Source organism: Natrix helvetica (genome assembly GCF_964273705.1).
Source record: "Natrix helvetica genome assembly, chromosome: 7".
Classification (NCBI taxonomy): domain Eukaryota; kingdom Metazoa; phylum Chordata; class Lepidosauria; order Squamata; family Natricidae; genus Natrix; species Natrix helvetica.
The window spans coordinates 4,482,628-4,503,064 of NC_138558.1; the positions used below are offsets into that span (position 1 = coordinate 4,482,628).

Genomic DNA, 20,437 nt, shown 5'->3' on the forward strand with positions numbered 1-20,437 from the left:
AACGAGCACATAAAAAGGAGAAGAAAAAATTAAGGTTCTACACTGAGATGGGAAAAACCAAAATGTACGAGGAACAGGTTTAGGCCAGGGGTCAGGCAAACTGCGGCTCTGGAGCCGCATGTGGCTCTTTCCTCCCTCTGCTGCGGCTCCGTCACCGGTCGGCGCCACAATTTTGAAAGGAGCTTCCGGGGGAGGAAAGAAGCACAGTGTGCCAGGAGAAGACTCTATGGCAAGGAGAGGGTTTTCCAGTCATCTCCACAATTGATAGGGCTTTCGGTTATGACAGGTACAGGAAAAAGGACGCCGCACTAGAAGGAGACTCTATGGTGGGGGAACCGACTTCCAATCAGCAGAGGAAAAAGGACGCCGCGCTAGGAGGAGACTCTATGGTGGGGGAACTGACTTCCAGTCAGCAGAGGAAAAAGGATGCCGCGCTAGGAGGAGACTCTATGGTGGGGGAACCGACTTCCAGTCAGCAGAGGAAAAAGGATGCCGCGCTAGGAGTAGACTCTATGGTGGGGGGAACCGACTTCCAGTCAGCAGAGGAAAAAGGATGCCGCGCTAGGAGTAGACTCTATGGTGGGGGAACCGACTTCCAGTCAGCAGAGGAAAAAGGATGCCGCGCTAGGAGTAGACTCTATGGTGGGGGAACCGACTTCCAGTCAGCAGAGGAAAAAGGATGCCGCGCTAGGAGTAGACTGTATGGTGGGGCGAACCAACTTCCAGTCAGCAGAGGAAAAAGGATGCCGCGCTAGGAGGAGACTCTATGGTGGGGGAACCGACTTCCAGTCAGCAGAGGAAAAAGGATGCCGCGCTAGGAGACTCTATGGTGGGGGAACCGACTTCCAGTCAGCAGAGGAAAAAGGATGCCGCGCTAGGAGTAGACTCTATGGTGGCTAACCTTTTCCAGACCGAGTGTCGCAAGCACGAGCATGCACATGAGAATATGTGCGTGTGTGCCTGAACCCCCACAGTGCAATGCGTGTGCAGCCCCCATTCATGCGCCCCACCCCTCTTGGACGTGCCCCACCCACCCTGCACATACATGGCAGAGGCCCGACGACCAGCTGGCCGGTGGGAGGCGCATGCGTATGCACAGTGGAGCTGAAGTGGGGCGATGGCTCACATGCCCACAGAGGGCGCAGCGTGCCACCTGTGGCACAGGTTCGACATCACGGGGGCTAGGCGGAACCTGGCTGAAATGCAGATAACTGTGAGATCTTGGAGTCCTAATGGACAATCACTTAAATATGAGTTAGTGGTATGCGGCAGCGGCCCAAAAAGTTAATGCAAATAAATAAATACAATAGCAGAGTCGGAAGGGACCTTGGAGGCCTTCTAGTCCAACCCCCTGCCTAGGCAGGAAACCTTTTCAGACAAATGGCTATCCAACATCTTCAACTCCCAGAATTCTGGAGGCAAGTTGTTCCACTGATTAATTGTTCTCACTGTCAGGAAGTTTCTCCCCAGTTCTAAGTTGCTTCTCTCCTTGATTAGTTTCCACCCATTGCTTCTTGTTCCACCCTCAGGTGCCTTGGAGAATAGTTTGACTCCCTCTTCAATCCTTGGTTGTGAACGGAGTGATATAGTCAAAATCATAAGAAGTGTTCGTACTGCTTTATAAAGCCTTAGAATGGAATGCCACAACCAGTTTTGGTCACCCCATTATGAAAAAGAAAATTGGAGACTCTAGAAAGAGTGCAGAGAAGAGCAACAAAGATGATTAGGGGATTGGAGACTAAAACATATGAAGAACGGTTGCAGGAACTGGGTACGTTTAGCTTAAGAGAAAGAAGGACTAGGGGAGACATGATAGCATTGTTCCAATACCTCAGGGGTTGCCACAAAGAAGAGGGAGTCAAGCTATTCTCCAAGGCACCTGAGGGTGGAACAAGAAGCGATGGGTGGAAACTAATCAAGGAGAGAAGCAACTTAGAACTGAGGAGAAATTTCCTGACAGAACAATTAACCAGTGGAACTACTTGTTTCCAGAAGTTGTGATTGCTCCAACACTGGAGGTTTTTAAGACGACATAGGACAACCATTTGTCTAAAATGGTATAGGGCCTCGTGCTTGAGCAGGGGGTTGGACTAGAAGACTTCCAAGGTGCCCTCCATCTCTATTATTCTGTATTCTTTAAGAGAGAGAGGTAGGGAGGGAGAGAAGGAGTGGAGAGAAAAAAAGGAAGAAGGTAGGAAAGAATGGAAAGGAAGGGAGGGAAGGAAGAAATGAAGGAAGGTGGGAGAGAGGGAGGGAGGATAGAAGAAAGAAAGGAAGGAAGGAGGGAAGGAAGGAGAAATAGAGGGAAGGAAGAAATGTAGGAAGATGGGAGACAGGGAGGGAGGGAAGAAAGGAAGGAAGGGAGAAAGAATTGGGGGAGGGAGGGAGAAAGAAATGAAATGATGGAGGAAGGAAGGAGGAAGGAAGGAGTAATAGAGGGAAGGAATAAATGAAGAGAGGAGGGAGGAAGAAAGGAAAGGAGAGAATTGGGGGAGGGGGAAGGAAGAAAGGGATGGAGGAAGGAAGAAAGGAAGTAGAAATAGAGGGAAGGAAGAAATGAAGGAAGGTGGGAGGGAGGGAGAGAAGGGAGGGAGAGAAATGTTTATATACTAACTTTGTTTTGATCTTACAAAGTGTTACCCCAAATTTCCCCAAGCTCTTATTTTTTTAACAGAAGACTCTACTATGAAGTCTGTTTAGACAAAAACCGCAATGAATTCATATTTTTCACAGCAAGTATTTAGCACCTTGAAGTATTTAGCACCCTCGTTTCTCTGTCGCCTGAGCTCAAATTTGTTACGGGCATTTAATTTTCAGAAAAATCACTGCGGCAAGTTTTTTTTAAAAAAAAGGCTTCAACTTGGAAGAGACACAGATAAATAAGGTTGTGTTACAGCCCTTCAGGAACAGCTGCCCAGCCCAGATGTTGTCATGCAAAGGAAATCTAAGGAAATTATTATGTTATCCAGAGATGCCTTGGCTGTAATTTATTCATTTTCTTACTACCTCAATTTATATGCTCTTTAATCTCCCTTTCCCTTAAGTGGGATATTTGCTGTTCTGGTATTATTTGCTCCCTGTATATAATTTCATCCACAATTTAAAAAGTTGCCTGCCATAAAATAAAATGGCAAATCACTGGCATGTGCCCACTTACCAACTTACCGCATTTTTAGGAGTATGACGCACCTTTTTCCCTCAAAAAAAGAGGCTGAAAATCTGGGTGCGTCTTATACACTGAATACAGCATTTTTTGCCTCATGAAACCCCTGCCCCTTCACCAAAATGGCCGTGCAGAGCCTTTAGGAGGCTTCCAGAGAGCTCCTGGGGGCTGGGGAGGGCAGAAATGAGTGAAAAATGGGCCGTGGTTTGCCGCCCCAGCCCCCAGCATCACTCTATAACAGGGGTGTCCAAACTTGGGAACTTTAAGACTTGTGGACTTCAACTCCCAGAATTCCCCAGCATGGCTGGCTGGGGAATTCTGGGAGTTGAAGTCCACAAGTCTTAAAGTTCCCAAGTTTGGACACCCCTGCTCTATAAGCTTCCTAAACCTGTCAGAACCTGCTGGATTTGACCCCTGATTGCCGTGTCCCGGGGTCATACGATCCCCTTTTGCGACCTTCTGATCAGCAAATTCAAGGAGGAAGGAACCTAGCTCCACTTAACAACCGGGTTACTAACTTAACAACGGCAGTGATTCACTGAACCACCGTGGCAAGAAAGGTCGTAACACAGGACAAAACTTCACGGCTGTCTCGCTTAGCAATGGAAATGTTGGGCTCAGCTGTGATTGGACAACCTGTCATCAATTACTTAAGCTGCCAAAAAAAGTGGACACAACATATATACACACTTGCTCTGACCGAGGCTTCCCGAGAGCACAAAGCAAACTCCTTGTCCTGACAAAAATCCCTTTTATTAATTGACTGTGAATTCTGCTCATTCCCATCCAGCAAAGTCTTTCAAGGGAGGGTTTACACTCACAGACCTTATCTGGCTTGGAGAGCCACTAGGGCGATATCTGCAAAACCTGGCAAGGAGCCTCAGAGAGTCACAAACCAATTAAGTGAACTCATTGTCTCCTGCAAACTCCACTCCCCTTTCGCTCCCCTTTTATTCCCTCTGGGAGGGGCCATTCATCGTCCACCTGTGGCCTTACTCCCAAGTCGGCCCCAGTTACTTTACTTTACTTTTTACTTTTATTTGGACTTTTATACCGCCCCCTCTCCCCAAAGGGACTCGGGGCGGTGTACAGTCAGATAAAACACATCAATAGATAGAAAATACAAACATAAACATAAAAGAGGAGGCAATAAAACTGTACGTAAAGCAAAGTAGTTAAAAAACAATATTTAAATAACCCTAAAAATACCCAATTAAAATATCTGCCAGGAGGTAGAATACGATTATGAATGGGCCAGGCCGGCTAAACGGAACAGGTGAGTCTTCAGTTTTTGTCGGAAGGAGCGGAAGTTCTTTAGCTGCTCCCTTCCTCTGGCAACTCTGCGCATGCGCACATTGGGAACAGGCTCCAGCTGTTCTTCTGCCCCACTGATGTCTGACTCTGAAGGCAGCTGAAAACTGGCATACGGCTCTGGCCCCCTCTGCCTCCAACACAGAGCCCTCACCAGATCCTTCCCCAGACTCTAGGACTGGCCCAGGTTCCTCCCCAACCTCCTCCCTGGCCGAATCTGCTGCCTGGTCCGCCAGTGGGCCAAACACACAGACACACAATTTAATCAAACATGCTTTTATTCTCTTCGAACATAAAAATTTGCACTTTTGCTCAGCTGAGTTTTCAGACGGGTTTGCAAGCTTCAGGCCTGCCCAAAAACCATGAAACGGCGAGCTGTTGCTTAGAACAGATGCACTGAGGCAGCGGAAAGTTGTTTAGCTGTTACTGTGGTTGTTGAGGTTCACAAGTCCCAAGGGCTGCCCACCTGTCAAACCCAACGAATTTCCTGCCTTGCCTGCAGACTTAACACTTTGAATTTTAAAGTGACAACTGTAGAAGTTAATCGAAAAGAGGGATCTTTTCGAAAGTCATTCTGTGCCTTTTCCATATCAGCTTTTCCATATCAGCTTCACCTGATATCCGTGTGACTAATGTAACAATTGCAGTGGTGCACTTAACAACTGTGGCAAGTAAGGCCGTAAACTGGGGCAAAGCTCACTTAGCAATTGTCTCGCTTAGCAACAGGAATGATGGGCTCAATTGTAGTCGTAAGTCGAGGGCTATCTTTAGGTGGCTAACTGATCGTACTATGTAACTCTGGACAGCAATTGCCCATCAGACTAAGAGAAAAATAACACAGCTAGTCCTCAACTTACAACAGTTCATTTAGTGACCGTTGGAAGTTACAACGGCACTGAGAAACATGACTTATGTCCATTTTTCACACTTACGACCGTTGCAGCATCCGCATTGTGACGTGATTTATATTCGGGATGCTTGACAACTAACTCATACTTGTTGCAGTGTCCCAGGGTCACACGATCCCCTTTTGCAACCATCTGATGCGCAAAGTCAATGGAGAAGCCAGATTCACTTAACAACCGTGTAATTAGTTAAAGAACGGCAGTGATTCACTTAACAACTGACAGGATAGTTCATGAAATGGGTCAAAACTCACTTTGAAACTGTCTCGCTTCGCGAAAGCTAACTTCTGGGCTCACTTGTATGTCGCAAGTCGAGGGCTAGCGGTAAACACGCCACCAACGAAAGCAATTCAAAGCGAATCAACATTAGAAATACGTTTGTTGAATCATGACGATTCATCCTAGATAGCTGGGCAGCCTTTTACATTTCAAGAAAGGAACAGAAATAGGAAGCAAACTCACAATTAACTCTAGGGATCCCACCTTGACATTTTGAAAAGGAAAAATAAAAAGGAAAAAGAAGTATACAGAACTAGAAAAGCAAAAAAAAATCCGACTTACCAGCCATGGGCTATTTCCCAATTCTGATTTCTGTGAAAGCCAGACTCAAGGGTAAATTTTTCGTCCTCCATTAGCTTGGAAAACTCATTTAAACTTTCAAATATTATCTCCACTCAGTTCTGACATCCGTTTACATCGAGAAAACCTACGGTGCTAATTTCTTTTAAAAGTTATTTTCTCTCTCCTTGAATAAACACCCCACATGCTGTGTGCGATGACTCCACATTGAGGCAACTCTTCCTGCTTCTCCTATGCTACTCCAAGGATGGGCATTTTTCTTGGTTGAACAAGGAAGCGAGCAAGGCAGCGTGTCTTTAGGAAGCAGGGAGAGAGAGAAATCAGCTGTGAAAGGATAAACACAACTCCGTGGGTTTTCCTTCGCTGGGAAATGGCTCGAGAGCACCCTAATTAAGGAGGCAAATCGAAAAGAAAGGTAGCAATTTTCTACCAAACGGCATTTAGAGGGAAGTAACCGGGCTGGTTCGCACTGCCAGCCTCAAGGAAGGAAGCTGCAAATTCTCCAATGAAGAGTCATAAATTAATCACTGCTTCAGCTCCTTCAGTCAATTGCATATCTAAAAATGACAGAATAGAATTCTACGTTGGCCAAGTGTGATTGGACACACAAGGAATTTGTCTTGGGTGCATAAGCTCTCAGTGTACCTAAAAAACACATCCATCAAGAATCAGAAGATACAACGCTTAGTGATGGTCATAGGATACTAAGTAAGCAATCAAAATCATACTAGGCAACTAAATAAAACAATATAAATTGTAATGATATAAGCAACAAGGTTATAGTCATAAGTTCATCCGGCCCTCTCAACTCCTGGCGAATAGATGGGGAAGAAATGGAGGTAGTGACAGATTTTATTTTCCTGGGCTCCAAGATCACCGCAGATGGGGACTGCAGGCGAGAAATGAAGAGACGCTTGCTCCTGGGGAGAAAAGCTATGGCAAATCTAGACAGCATCCCAAAAAGCAGAGACATCACCCTGGCAACAAAAGTGTGTCTAGTCAAGGCTATGGTTTTCCCAGTTGCAACGATGGCTGTGAAGGTCGGACCACAAGGAAGGCTGAGCGTCAAAGAATGGAGGCCTTTGAACTCTGGTGCTGGAGAAGACTCCTGCACTGAGTCCCTTGGACTGCAAGGCCATCCAACCGGTCAGTCCTAGAGGAGATCAACCCTGGCTGCTCTTGAGAAGGCCAGGTCCTGAAGAGGAAACTCAAATACTTTGGCCACCTAATGAGAAGGAAGAAGGACTCCCTGGAGAAGAGCCTCATGCTGGGAACGATTGAGGGCAGAAGAAGAAGGGGACGACAGAGAATGAGGTGGCTGGATGGAGTCACTGAAGCAGTCGGTGTGAGCTTCAATGGACTCCAGAGGATGGTAGAGGACAGGAAGGCCTGGAGGAACGTTGTCCATGGAATCGCGATGGGTCAGACACGACTTTGCAACAACAACAACAACAATAGGAAGGATGCGAAAAGTAATAGTAACACAGCCTTAGTAAACAGTTTGATTAATAGATTGCTCTTTTCTTGCAGGTGTGACTTATGGGAACTAAGATATAGCAATAAAGGATAATATTTGCAGCTGAGGGTTGAACTGTCGGGTCCTTGGTGGTTCTGAGCTTGGTGGTTTTCTTGTCGACGTTTCAGGACCCAACTAGGTCACATTATCAGTGCTAGAAGGGAGTTATTGAGAGCAGCAGCAGGAGGAGGACTGTGCGGTTAAATGAACTTGGTGCTTTCCTTGTAGATGTTTCAGTACCCAACTAGGTAACATCATCAAGCACTTGATGTTACCTAGTTTTCGTCTGCAAGAAAACAAACAAGCTCAAAGAGGACCAAGAACCTCTCATTTCAACCCTTAATTTAAAAAGAAGTATTTTGGAGATAAATATATAGCGTAGCCCTCAATTTATGACTGATTGCCCAGTAACCATCTAAAGTTACAACTGATGATGATCAATCAAGTAGGTGTCACCCATGGGACTCACTAAAGTCCTATTCACATCTCATAAAAACCAAGATTTTTTTTTAAAGGCGATTTATTAGCTATGTCATAATTTGTGGGATGGACACAGCGTGTTAAACGCAAATCTAATATTACAGGGAGCCCTCAGTTGGAAAATAGGAGGAGGGAGGAGTACGCCCACTGCCTTGATAAGAAAATAATAAAGCAGGGATATAAATAAAATATATAAAGGAATGCTGAATGTCCTGTGACTTCTTCTCACACCTACTTCCTATTACTGCTGCGAATCTGAGCCTCAAAGCTTTCCGAAAACAGCGCCATGAAAAACAAGAAAAGTTTCTGCAGGGTTTGTTTGTTTTTTGTTTTTTTGTTTTGGTTGGATTGGGTGTGTGTTTTTGTGTGCTACAACTGCAGTGTCACAACGCAGTCCAATGACCAGGAAAAATCATGCGGTTTCTCTTGTCCATTCATGCATCAGCCCCACAGTGACAAAGCAGTGCACATTGGCTTGGAAACACAAGTTGGGGGTGGGTGGGGAAAGCAGGTAGCAAGGAAACAAACTACACACATACGCACACACACACACACACACACACACACACTCATGTACAGTTTACCACAAGCCAGTAACTGAAAGGCATTATTTGCGGGGGAAGGAAAGCTTGCTGACTTGCGATGAAATGCGTCACCCAGGAAGACACACATGGGACATCAAGCCAGCCATTTTTCTCTGTTCCCACTCCCCATCTGCCTCCCCAGTCTGTTGAGTTGTGAGAAGCCATGGCTGAAATTTACGCAATGCGCTTTGCAGTTAGGCACAGCCCTTGTCTGAATGACACAATTCTGAACACACAAAAGGAAGGGAGGGGGGGAGGGAGAGGTGTGAAAATATACGTGTCCAAACTTGGGAACTTGAAGACTTGTGGACTTCAACTCCCAGAATTCCCCATGTCTTCAAGTGGCAAAGGCTGAGAAACACTGAGTCATGACGGCTGGGGAATTCTGGGAGTTGAAGTCCCCACGTCTTCAAGTGGCAAAGGCTGAGAAACACTGAGTCAGTAAGGCTTTTGATAAGGTAGACCATAACCTACTACTAGATAAAGTAGAAGAATGTGGGTTAGACAGCATCACCACCAGATGGATTCGTAACTGGCTGACCAACCGCACTCAACGTGTAGTCCTCAATGGAACTGCATCTACATGGAGGGAAGTATGCAGTGGAGTATCCCAAGGCTCTGTTTTAGGCCCAGTACTCTTCAACATCTTCATCAATGATTTGGATGAGGGAATAAATGGGGAACTCATCAAATTTGCAGATGACACCAAGCTGGCAGGAATAGCCAACACTCCAGAAGATAGGCTTAAGATACAGAAGGATCTTGACAAACTTGAACATTGGGCACTATCTAATAAAATGAAATTCAATGGTGAAAAGAGTAAGGTTCTACATTTAGGCAACAAAAACGGAATGCACAGGTACAGTATAGGTGGTACCGTGCTCAATAGTAGTAACTGTGAGAGGGATCTTGGAGTTCTAGTGGACAACCATTTAAATATGAGCCAGCAGTGTGCAGCAGCTGCCAAAAAAGCCAACACAGTTCTAGGCTGCATCAACAGAGGGATAGAATCAAGATCACGTGAAGTGTTAATACCACTTTATAAGGCCTTGGTAAGGCCACACTTGGAATACTGCATTCAGTTCTGGTCGCCACGATGTAGAAAAGATGTGGAGACTCTAGAAAGAGTGCAGAGAAGAGCAACAAAGATGATTAGGGGACTGGAGACTAAAACATATGAAGAACGGTTGCAGGAACTGGGTATGTTTAGCTTAAGAGAAAGAAGGACTAGGGGAGACATGATAGCAGTCTTCCAATATCTCAGGGGTTGCCACAAAGAAGAGGGAGTCAAGCTATTCTCCAAGGCACCTGTGGACAGAACAAGAAGCAATGGGTGGAAACTAATCAAGGAGAGAAGCAACTTAGAACTGAGGAGAAACTTCCTGACAGTTAGAACAATTAATCAGTGGAACAGCTTGCCTCCAGAAGTTGTGAATGCCCCAACACTGGAAGTCTTTAAGAAGATGTTGGATAGCCATTTGTCTGGAACGGTATAGGGTTTCCTGCCTAGGCAGGAGGTTGGACTAGAAGACCTCCAAGGTCCCTTCCAACTCTACTATTGTATTGTATTGTATTGTATGATGGCTGGGGAATTCTGGGAGTTGAAGTCCCCACGTCTTCAAGTGGCAAAGGCTGAGAAACACTGAGTCATGATGGCTGGGGAATTCTGGGAGTTGAAGTCCCCATGTCTTCAAGTGGCAAAGATTGAGAAACACTGAGTCACGATGGCTGGGGAATTCTGGGAGTTGAAGTCCCCATGTCTTCAAGTGGCAAAGGCTGAGAAACACTGAGTCACGACGGCTGGGGAATTCTGGGAGTTGAAGTCCCCATGTCTTCAAGTAGCAAAGGGTGAGAAACACTGAGTCACGACGGCTGGGGAATTCTGGGAGTTGAAGTCCCCATGTCTTCAAGTGGCAAAGGGTGAGAAACACTGAGTCATGCTGGCTGAGGAATTCTGGGAGTTGAAGTCCCCATGTCTTCAAGTGGCAAAGGTCTGAGAAAGGGCGTTGGTACTTACCTGATAAGCCTCTTCTCCTAGTGGGGGAGGAGTATCCAGGATGGGTTGACCTTGTCCTCTCATTGATTGGGCTGAGTCAGATAAGCTCTTTGGGCCACGCCCTGGTCACCAGGTACCACCCGGTTATCGGCGAAGAACCTTATCCGACTCGCTGTGTCATCCACTCCAGACTTTATCTTAGTTTCAACCTTTATTTATTTCTTCAACAGAACCGCTCAACCATCAAACATAATGAACATAGAATGCTCCGCTCAAGCGCCAAGCGGTCAACTGAAGCCACTGAGGGGCTGGGTGCCCCAGCGATCCCTAGCTGAGGGAGATCCTCTCCTGGGGGATCCTCCAGGGCCTGTCCACCGAGAGAGATTGGAGATCGGCAAACCAAGGCCTCCGGGGCCAGTGCGGGCCAATCACCACCACCTCTGCCCCCTCCTGCAGGATTTTCTGTATGACCTTGGGAATCAGGGGTAATGGTAGATAGGCATACAGGAGCCCCCAGGGCCATGGACATCAGAGAGCATCCAGCCCCTCCACTCGCCGTGTCTTATACCTGGAATAAAACCTCTGGAGCTGGGCGTTGAGAGGGGTGGCGAATAGGCCGACCTCCGGGCGTCCGAAGTGCCTTGCACTTCCTTGAATATCGCCGGCTGCAGCCTCCACTCTGAATTGTCCACCTCGGTCCGGTTGAGCCAGTCGGCTCTGATGTTGCCCACTCCCGCTATATGTTCCGCAGTCAATGACGGAAGGTTCCTTTCGGCCCACTGTCCCAGTCGTTTGGCCTCCTTCATGAGGGCCTTTGATCTGGTCTCCCCCTGTCTGTTTATATGAGCCTTGGTGGTGACGTTGTCTGTGAGGACTAAGATGTGGCTGCCCCTGACAAGGTGACGAAATTGAAAGAGGGCCCGGCGGACCGCCCTGAGCTCCAACCAGTTTGTGTCGTGAGTCAGTTCCGTCTGGTTCCATTGTCCTTGCGCCATCTGAGCCCGCAGATGGGCACCCCATCCGAACAGACTTGCGTCCGTTGTTACCGTCACCGTGTCTGGCGTTCTGAAGATCTCGCCCTTGGAGATTGCCAGGGATGTCTACCAAGTCAGTGAGCGGGACACTTTTGTGGGCAGAAGAACCTTGGTCTGGGAACAGTTCATGCGCCTTCGCTGGAAAGGCAAAAGGAACCATTGGAGGTCTCTGGTGTGAAACGGAGCCCAAGGGACAATGCCAATGGCGGACACCATGGTGCCAAGCAGCTTGGACAGTGTGGCTAAGGATACCCTACGCCTCCTGGCTACCTGAGCGGCTAGCTGCCTAAGAGAGAGCTGTCTTTCTGATGACAGAGAAACCGTGCCTGCCTCTGTATCTATCAGGGCTCCTAGGTGGACCAGATTGTGGAGGGGTGAAGGTGGCTTTTGGCCAGGTTTATCGAAAACCTGTGGTCTCTCAGGACTGCCATAGTAGTGTCTAGATCCCGTAGCGCACCCTTGAAGGAGGACGACCGCAACAGCAGGTCATCTAAATAATGTTGAATTCGAACAGGAACCTGCCTCAGGTGAGCTGCCAATGCAGCCATTACCTTCGTGAAAACTCGAGGGGCGGACGACAACCCGAAAGGCAGGGCTCGATACTGGAAGTGGTGCCCTAGGTAGCAGAACCTGAGATGTTTATGGTGTTCTGGGGCTATGGGTATATGCAGGTAGGCCTCTGTGAGGTCTATGGAGGTGAGAAAATCTCCCTGCCTAATCCCTTCCAGGATGGAATGCAGTGAATGCATCTGAAACCTCCGATGGCGGATGAAACGGTTCAGGCGTTTCAAGTCAAGCACCGCTCTCAAGCCGCCTGAAGCCTTAGGAATTACAAAGAGAATAGAGTAATAACCCTGGCCTTGCTGCTCTAGAGACACTAGCTTGATGGCCCTGATGTCCAACAGGTGTTGGATGGCCTCCTGCATCAGCAACCTCCGGGTCGGGTTGCTTGAGACAGGGCAGCTCCGAAAGGAACTTGGGGGGTTGGAGAGGAACTCGAGTGAGAGGCCATACCGAATGGTGCTCTGGACCCACTGGTCGGAGGAGATTAAGTCCCAGCGGTCGGCGAAGTACGCCAAGCGCCCCCCCAATGGGAGGTGAGGTAGGCCTAGGTCTAGTTCTTGCGGAAGGAGCGCCCGCCACCGCCTCTGCTGTCTCTCTGGGTATCTCTGCCTGGATGAGAAACCTTCCTGGTACTGCCTGGGATCCGAGTACCCAAACTCCGACCCCCTGAAGGAATCCTGACCCCGGAAGGAGGACCCGAAATCCTGCCCCCGGGAGTTGGGGCGTATAGGGTATGGCGCCGCCCTGAAGTTGGACTTCTTGTGAACGGTAGGGAGTCCCTTCCGCTTGTCCTTGTTCTCTACCACGAAGGGGTCAAGGGCTGCTCCAAAGAGGGATTCTCCTGCGAAGGGGGCCGATGCCAGGTGCCATTTGTGGCGTGCTTCCACTTGCCACTGCTTCAACCAAAGCAGCCTGCGAGATGCTACAGATGAGGCGATCGCCCTGGAGGCAAACCTGGCTGCAGCTAAGGTAGCATCTGAGGAGAATTGGGTGGCGGCCACCAGCTCGTTGATGTCTTGGTGGGCCCTGCCATCCGATATGGGGATTCGCTGCTGCTGCAGGTCTTGCAGCCACAGCAGAGACGACCGGTTGAAGGAGGAGGCGGTGGTGGCTGCTCTCACTGCCCAGGCCGCTGCTTGATGCGTCCTCTGTAAAGTGAGGTCAGCTTTTTTGTCTTCCGCCTTCCGGGCATCCTCTGGTTCCCCTGGCATGTTAGTAGGTGTATGCAGGGCCATGACAGGCGTATCGATGGTGGGTTGCGAAAGCACCTGGGCCAGGTCCCTGTCCACGTTGAAGGTCTTGTCTGTGGAAGTGGGCATGGGGCCTGCCGTGGGAGAGGCCCATTGCCTCTTGTCTAGGAAAGATTTGGGTGTGGGCACCGTGTCTGCCTCGATGGGCTGCTCCTAGAAAATGTTTTCCGCTGAAAACCCCTGGGGTTGTAACTGGGGCTTCTGTTGGCCTGTTGCCAAGCTTGGCAGATGTCTTGGCCTTGAACAGAAGGGGTTTGTACAAAGAGGGTTGTTAAGTGAGTTTTGCACCCTTTTACGACCTTCCTGGCCACAGTTGCTAAGTGAATCACCGCAGGTGTTAAGGTACTGACACGGTTGTTAAGTGAATCTGGCTTCCTCCCTTGACTTGGCTTGTCAGAAGGTCGCAAAAGGGGATTATGTGACCTTGCAACCGTCATAAGTACATGCCAGTTGCCAAGCATCTGAATTTTGATCATGTGACTATGGGGACGCGGCAACAGTTGTAAATGTGAAAAATAGTCAAAAGTCACTCTTTCAGTCATGTTGTAACTTTGAAAGGTCACTAAATGAACTGTTGTGTGTCAAGGACTGCCTGTACAGTGCACTCAAGTCGATCTCCTCCTTTATAGTCATTTCTCTTTTCCACCCTCAGAAAAAAGGACGAGCGGGAGGTCACTTTGAGGAAAACGAGGTTAAGTGAACCAAGTTAGATCTGCATTGTAGGGATATTTTTAGATGATTTCTAGCCTTTTCCAGCTTGGGACCCTGGAGAATTTGGGACACGCAGGGAATATTGTTCAAAAAAGCCCTTTCTAAGGTTCCAGGTTTATCAAAAGCACATTATTCAGTTATAAGTGTATTTTCCTTCCTCCCTCCCTCTCTTCTTCCTCTTTTCCTTTCTTTCCTGTTTCTCTTTCCGACTATTTTCTGCCTTTCTCTTTTCCTTCCTTCCTTTTCTTTCTCTTTCTGTCTGTTTTCCTTTCTTCCCTATCTCGCTTCTTATTCAGCTGTTTTTCCTTTCTCCCTTCCTCCTCTTTTCCTTTCTTTCCTGTTTCTCTTTCTATTTTCTGCCCTTCTCTTTTCCTTCCTTCCTTCCTTTTCTTTCTCTTTCTGTCTCTTTTCTTTTCTTCCCCATCTCTCTCCTTATTCAGCTATGTGTTTTCCTTCCTTCCTTCCCTCCCTTCCTCCTTTCCCCCTCCCTCGAATTCAGCTGGCCAACTGAGTTCACCATTTTTAAAAGCCATTTTTCGCCCCCCCCCCCAGGCTCCAGAGGCTTGATAGGAGCCTGGGGAGGGCGAAAAGAGCCTCCCCCGCCCCCCCGGAGACCCTCCAGAGGCTTCAGGGACCGTCCGAAGGCTTCCCTGAAGCCTTCAGAACGCTTAAAACGACCCTCCGAGCAAACCGAAATGACTTCTATAAAGCCTCTGGAGCCTGGAGAAGGCGAAAAAAGCATGTAAAATGGGGGGGGGGGGGGGAAGTGCCTTTTGTGCGCGCATGCACACTGGGGGTCGCACATTGCATTATGAGTGCGGCACGCACGCAGATGCCCCCCCTGCGCTCCCCCCACTTGTGGCACGCGAGCCAAAAAAGGTTCGCCATCGCTGCGCTAGGAAATCACTTCGGGGTGTGATAAATGAAATTCTTCATTATGTTTTCGCGACAATGTTGTGTGGTGAACAAATACCTGGCACATACGACCACATGTGGTGGAGCTGTAAAAAAGCAAGGAAATTTTGGACACAAGTTAGGGTTAGGGTTAGGGTTAGGGCCGCCATCACTGTCCTAGCGGTTCCGCTTCCCTGTATTCTTGTGTATTTGCTACTGCAGTCCAAGAAAGACACAAAAAGCTGCTCTTTTGCAAAATTAAAACTGTTTTTTGTGGTGTCGTGAGAATATGCAAGAGCGTCTCCAAAGCCACAGAGACCACCAAAAGTCGCAGCTACAATTTTCGACTTAGAAGCCAGGTACCAATTGCCGAATTATGGTTATACGATGAAATAAGGAGTTTCAACGCTCCCTTGCTTTGGGGATAACCATGATTAGCGCTTCTGGGAGAGCGGCAAGCCCATAATGGCTAAGGACATCTCAAAACAGAATTGACACAACACAAAAGCCAGTATCCCCCAGGTCCCGAAGAAGGTTAACCTCAAGCTTTAAGTCCACAATTAGCTATAACACAACACCGTACTTTGGGGATAGTTCATTTCCTGGACCCTCAAACAAAACCAAGTTTTCACATCAGTCAGAAAACAGGATGTGGTCTTTACCTCCAAGAAATGCAATTTCGCTGCAGGTTTTTCATTGGTGCAGGACGAGGGACCCTGTGCAGCTCAACGTATAATGCAGGGGTGTGTGTGTCTTGTGTGTTGTGTACTCTCCTGCAATTCACCGTTTCAGCAGCACCCCAAAATAAATAATCGCTGCTCCCGGGAGAGGCACAATGTAGGTAGTCCTCGACTTACAACCATAACTGAAACCAGAGTTTCTGTCCGTCAGCAAGGCAGGTGTTAGTTCGAGTTGCGCCCGATTTTACAGCCTTTTTTTTTTTTGCCTCGGTTGTTAAGCGAATCATTGTGGTTCGCCGAGGGAATCCCATGTCACAACAACTGCAGTGACTCACTTAACAACCATGGCATGAAATGTTATGACTGAGGCTTCCCAAGAGCCTGAAGCAAATTCCTGGTCCCCACAAAAACCCCTTTTTATTAATTGACTGTGAATTCTGCTCATTCACATTCAGCAAAGTCTTTCAAGGGAGGATTTACGGTCACAGACCTTCTCTGGCTTGGAGAGCTGCCAGGCCGATCTCTGCAAAACTTGCAACGAGTCTCGGAGAGTCATGAACCAATTAAGCGAACTAATTGTCTCCTGCAAACTCCACTCCCCTTTTGCTCCTCTTTTATTTCCTCTGGGAGGGACCATTCATCGTCCACCTGTGGCCTTACTCCCAAGTCGACCCCTGTTCTTTAGCTGTTCCCTTCGTCTGGCAGCTCTGTGCATGCGCACACTGGGAACAGGCTCCAGCTGTTCTTCTGCCTCACTGATGTCCGACTCCGAAGGCAGCTGATTACTGTCAGACGGCCCTGGCCCCCTCTCTGCCTCCGACACAAGAGTCCTCATCAGAGCCTTCCCCAGACTCCAGGACTAGCCCATCTTCCTCCCCAACCTCCTCACTCTCCGAATCTGCTCTGCTGGCAGCTGGTGGGCCACAACATCAAAGGTCATAAAGAGGCAAAACTCAGTTAACAACTCTCCCGCTTAGCAACACAAATTCAGGGCACCGCTGTGGTTCTAAGTCGAGGCAGACCTGTGTGCCAATTTCAGAATCTCCTCTTGTGTTTGTTAGTTACCTGCAGCAAACCGGCACACACCTTCCCATAGAGGTGGCGGTTGGATGTTGGCAGGATGTCAGTTTTCCAGAGAAAGCAAAGAGGCGGGAGGGAGGGGGGAGGAACCCACACCTTTCCATGGAAGATCCCCACAGGTTAAGCCAGGAAGGAACCCCACTTCCCAGGGAAAAGCCCTCAGATATCTGTTGGGTGTTTTTGATTGGCATTCCCACTCCGTGAAGCGGTTTCATTTCAGCCCAAAGATGCCAGCTTCCAGCTTTTCTCCCCCTTTGGATGCCAAGATCGTTTGCAAAGCCAGGAAGTTGCAATTAAAAAAAAAGAAAAAGAAAATGCATGTTTACTTGCAAAGAGCTCTGGCTCTTTTGGACGCGCTTGTTCAAGGAGCGCAACGAGTTTGTTAGCCGGAAGGTCAAATCCGGCACCAGAGAACAGATCGCAGTTGGAATCCACCAACTTTGCACAGCCGGGGCGGTGAGGGGGAACTAATTATACGGCTCAACAAATTATAGGGAGAGAGGGGTGGGTGGGCTCGAAGTTCGCTTCCTGGGAAAATTCCAATTTTTATCCCCCAAATTTCTCAGGGCCGAAGGAGGCCAATGGAACTAGAAATACTAAAAGAGTGCATGCGCATGTCCCAGGCGAAAAGCAGATTGAAAAGGCAGCAAACACAGATTAATAGAACCACCGTATTTTTTGGAGTATAAGACACACCAAGGTTTTGAAGAAGCAATTTTTTTTAAAGTAAGTAGGTAGAGGGACAGAGAGAGAAAAATAGAAGGGGAGAGAGAGAGAGAGAGAAATACAGTAGATAGGTAGGGAGAGTAGTTAGGTAGGTAGATAAAGGGATAGAGAGAGAGAAATAGAGAGAAATACAGGAGGGAGGAAGGGAAGGAGGGTGTGTAGGTAGGTAGAGGGAGAGAGAGAGAAATAGAGAGAGAAATACAGTAGGTAGGGAGGGAGAGAGAGTAGTTAGGTAGGTAGATAGAAAGAAAAAGGGATAGAGAGAAACAGAGAGAGAGAGAGAGAGAGAGAAATACAGTAGATAGGGAGGGAGGGAGTAGGTAGATAGATAGATAAAGGGGGAGACAGACAGACAGACAGACAGACAGAAATAGAGAGAGAGAAATACAGTAGGTAGGGAGGGAGAGAGAGTAGTTAGGTAGGTAGATAGAAAAAGGGATAGAGAGAAACAGAGAAAGGGAGAGGGAGAGAGAGAGAGAGAAATATAGTAGATAGGGAGGGAGAGGGAGTAGGTAGATAGATAAAGGGAGAGAGAGAGAGAGAGAGACAGACAGAAATAGAGAGAGAGAAATACAGTAGGTAGGCAGGGAGAGAGAGTAGTTAGGTAGGTAGATAGAAAAAGGGATAGAGAGAAGGATAGAGAGAAACAGAGAGAGAGAGAGAGAGAGAGAGAGAGAGAGAGAGAGAGAGAGAGAGAGAGAGAGAGAAATACAGTAGATAGGGAGGGGGAGGGAGAGGGAGTAGGTAGATAGATAAAGGGAGAGAGAGAGACAGACAGACAGACAGACAGAAATAGAGAGAGAGAAATACAGTAGGGAGGGAGGGAGAGAGAGTAGTTAGGTAGGTAGATAGAAAAAGGGATAGAGAGAAACACAGAGAGAGAGAGAGAGAGAGAGAGAAATACAGTAGATAGGGAGGGAGAGGGAGTAGGTAGATAGATAGATAAAGGGAGAGAGAGAGAGAGACAGAGACAGAGACAGAAATAGAGAGAGAGTGTGTAGGTAGGTAGGTAGGTAGGTAGAGGGATAGAGAGAGAGAGAAATACAGTAGATAGGTAGGGAGAGTAGTTAGGTAGGTAGATAAAGGAATAGAGAGAGAGAAATAGAGAGAAATACAGGAGGGAGGGAGTGTGTGTAGGTAGGTAGGTAAAGGGATAGAGAGAAATAGAGAGAGAGAAATACAATAGATAGGTAGGTGTTTCTGCTGGCAAAGCACCTGATCAATGTAATTCTCATCGATCAGTTAAAGAGCTTTCCAAAAGGGAAACAAAAAGTTTTGCCCTCTGCAAACCTCCCAAAAACGGGCCCATTTTTTTTCAAACAAAAGGCATGAATAGCCTTGGGGAGGCTTCAGGGATGCCTGCTAGGCCCAAAACGGACTGCGAGGGGGAGTGGCACGCAACCCCCCCCCCCCAATGTGCTGTTTTTGGTCCCCGGAGGCTTCAGGGAGGCCTAAGCCCAAAACGGGGCAGGGGGTGTCACATGCGCATGCGCTGGGGGGGGAGAGAGGGGCACGCACGCATTGCATTATGGGTGTGGGCATACCCCTGGACGTGCAGGTGCTTTCAGCACGCGAGCCCAGCCTCCTCCTCTTCTGCTTAGCAATAAAAATTTGGGGGCTCAGTTGTTTTTGTAAGTCGAGGACTTACCTTTTAATACCTTAAGCATAAAATTAAATTAAACCGCTTCCCGGTTGCAGATCAGCCCTATGGAGTGCTTCCGTTTCATTTTATCTCTTCTCAAGAAAAGTGACCGGATGTTTAAAAGAAAACCTACGGCCCCAGATGCTAAAGCCCTTAATTTTTCTACAAAAGAAGGGTTTTTTCCCCCCCTTTTTCGTTTTTTTTTTCCTCCCAGGACAGACTCGCGCTTAACGAAGACGGCAAGAGCTCCATTCCTGGATTTCTTAATCCGATCAGAAGGTTTGCCTTGTGGCAAGGCTGATGGTGAGGAGAGCAATGAACAAATAGGCTTCCAAGCAGGGGAAAAAGGCTCCAGATGCCGTATAATTATCCAGGACAAGCAGTTTGTTAAATAACCCCGGCGATGTCAGCCTACAATTTCTCTTACACTTTCAAGAGGACTCTTTTTTTTTTTTCCCCTTCCAAAAACGAATAATTAAGCTGCGATATTTCACAGATGGGGTGAAGGGCTTCTCCGAAAATTCAGAACAGTTTTGCATAGACAGGAGGAAAAAAAGTCTCTAACCAGCTCTTGGGCTAAATCTGGGATGGCAAAACTGTGCCAGATGTGGCCTGCAGAGCCCCCTTTGGGGGCATGCACGCCATCAACAGCTGCTCTTCTGGTTTCATCCCGAAAAACAGCCTGAAAATGGCCCCAAAAAGCTGTGGTTTCCTTAATGACCGCATGATTCATTTAACAATGGGAATGATTTGATTAACGACGGTGTCCCCCCCCCAAAAAAAAATTGTAAAATCAGGTGGAACTCATTTAACCACCACTTTGCTTGATTAGTGATGGAAATTCTTGAACCCCGTGTAATAACCAAAATGAAACCCAACAATTAATACAGGGGTGTCCAAACTTGGGAACTTTAAGACTTGTGGACTTCAACTGCCAGAATTCCCCAGCCAGCATGGCTGGCTGGGGAATTCTAGGAGTTGAAGTCCACAAGTCTTAAAGTTCCCAAGTTTGGACACCCCTGAATTAATACTAATTCTTGTACAGCGCACTCAAGTCGATATCCTCCTCTATAATCATTTCTCTTTTTCCACTCTTAGAAAAAGGACAAATTGTAGGTCACTTTGGGGGGAAATGAAGTTAGGTAAACCACGTTTGATCTGCATTGTAGGTATATTTTGGGGATAATTTCTAGTCTTTCCCAGTTTGAGAATAAACAAGAGAATATTGTTGAAAAGAGGTTTTGGAATAGAATGACAGAGTTGGAAGGGACCTTGGAGGTCTTCTAGTCCAACCCCCTGCTCAGGCAGGAAACCCTATGCCG

At 47.7% G+C, this 20,437-nt stretch overlaps 1 protein-coding gene across 1 annotated transcript in view; it reads right to left on the reverse strand.

Moving 5' to 3' along the window:
• Positions 1 to 20,437, reverse strand: part of PTPRA (protein tyrosine phosphatase receptor type A) — a 119,743-nt gene that overhangs the window by 79,680 nt on the left and 19,626 nt on the right.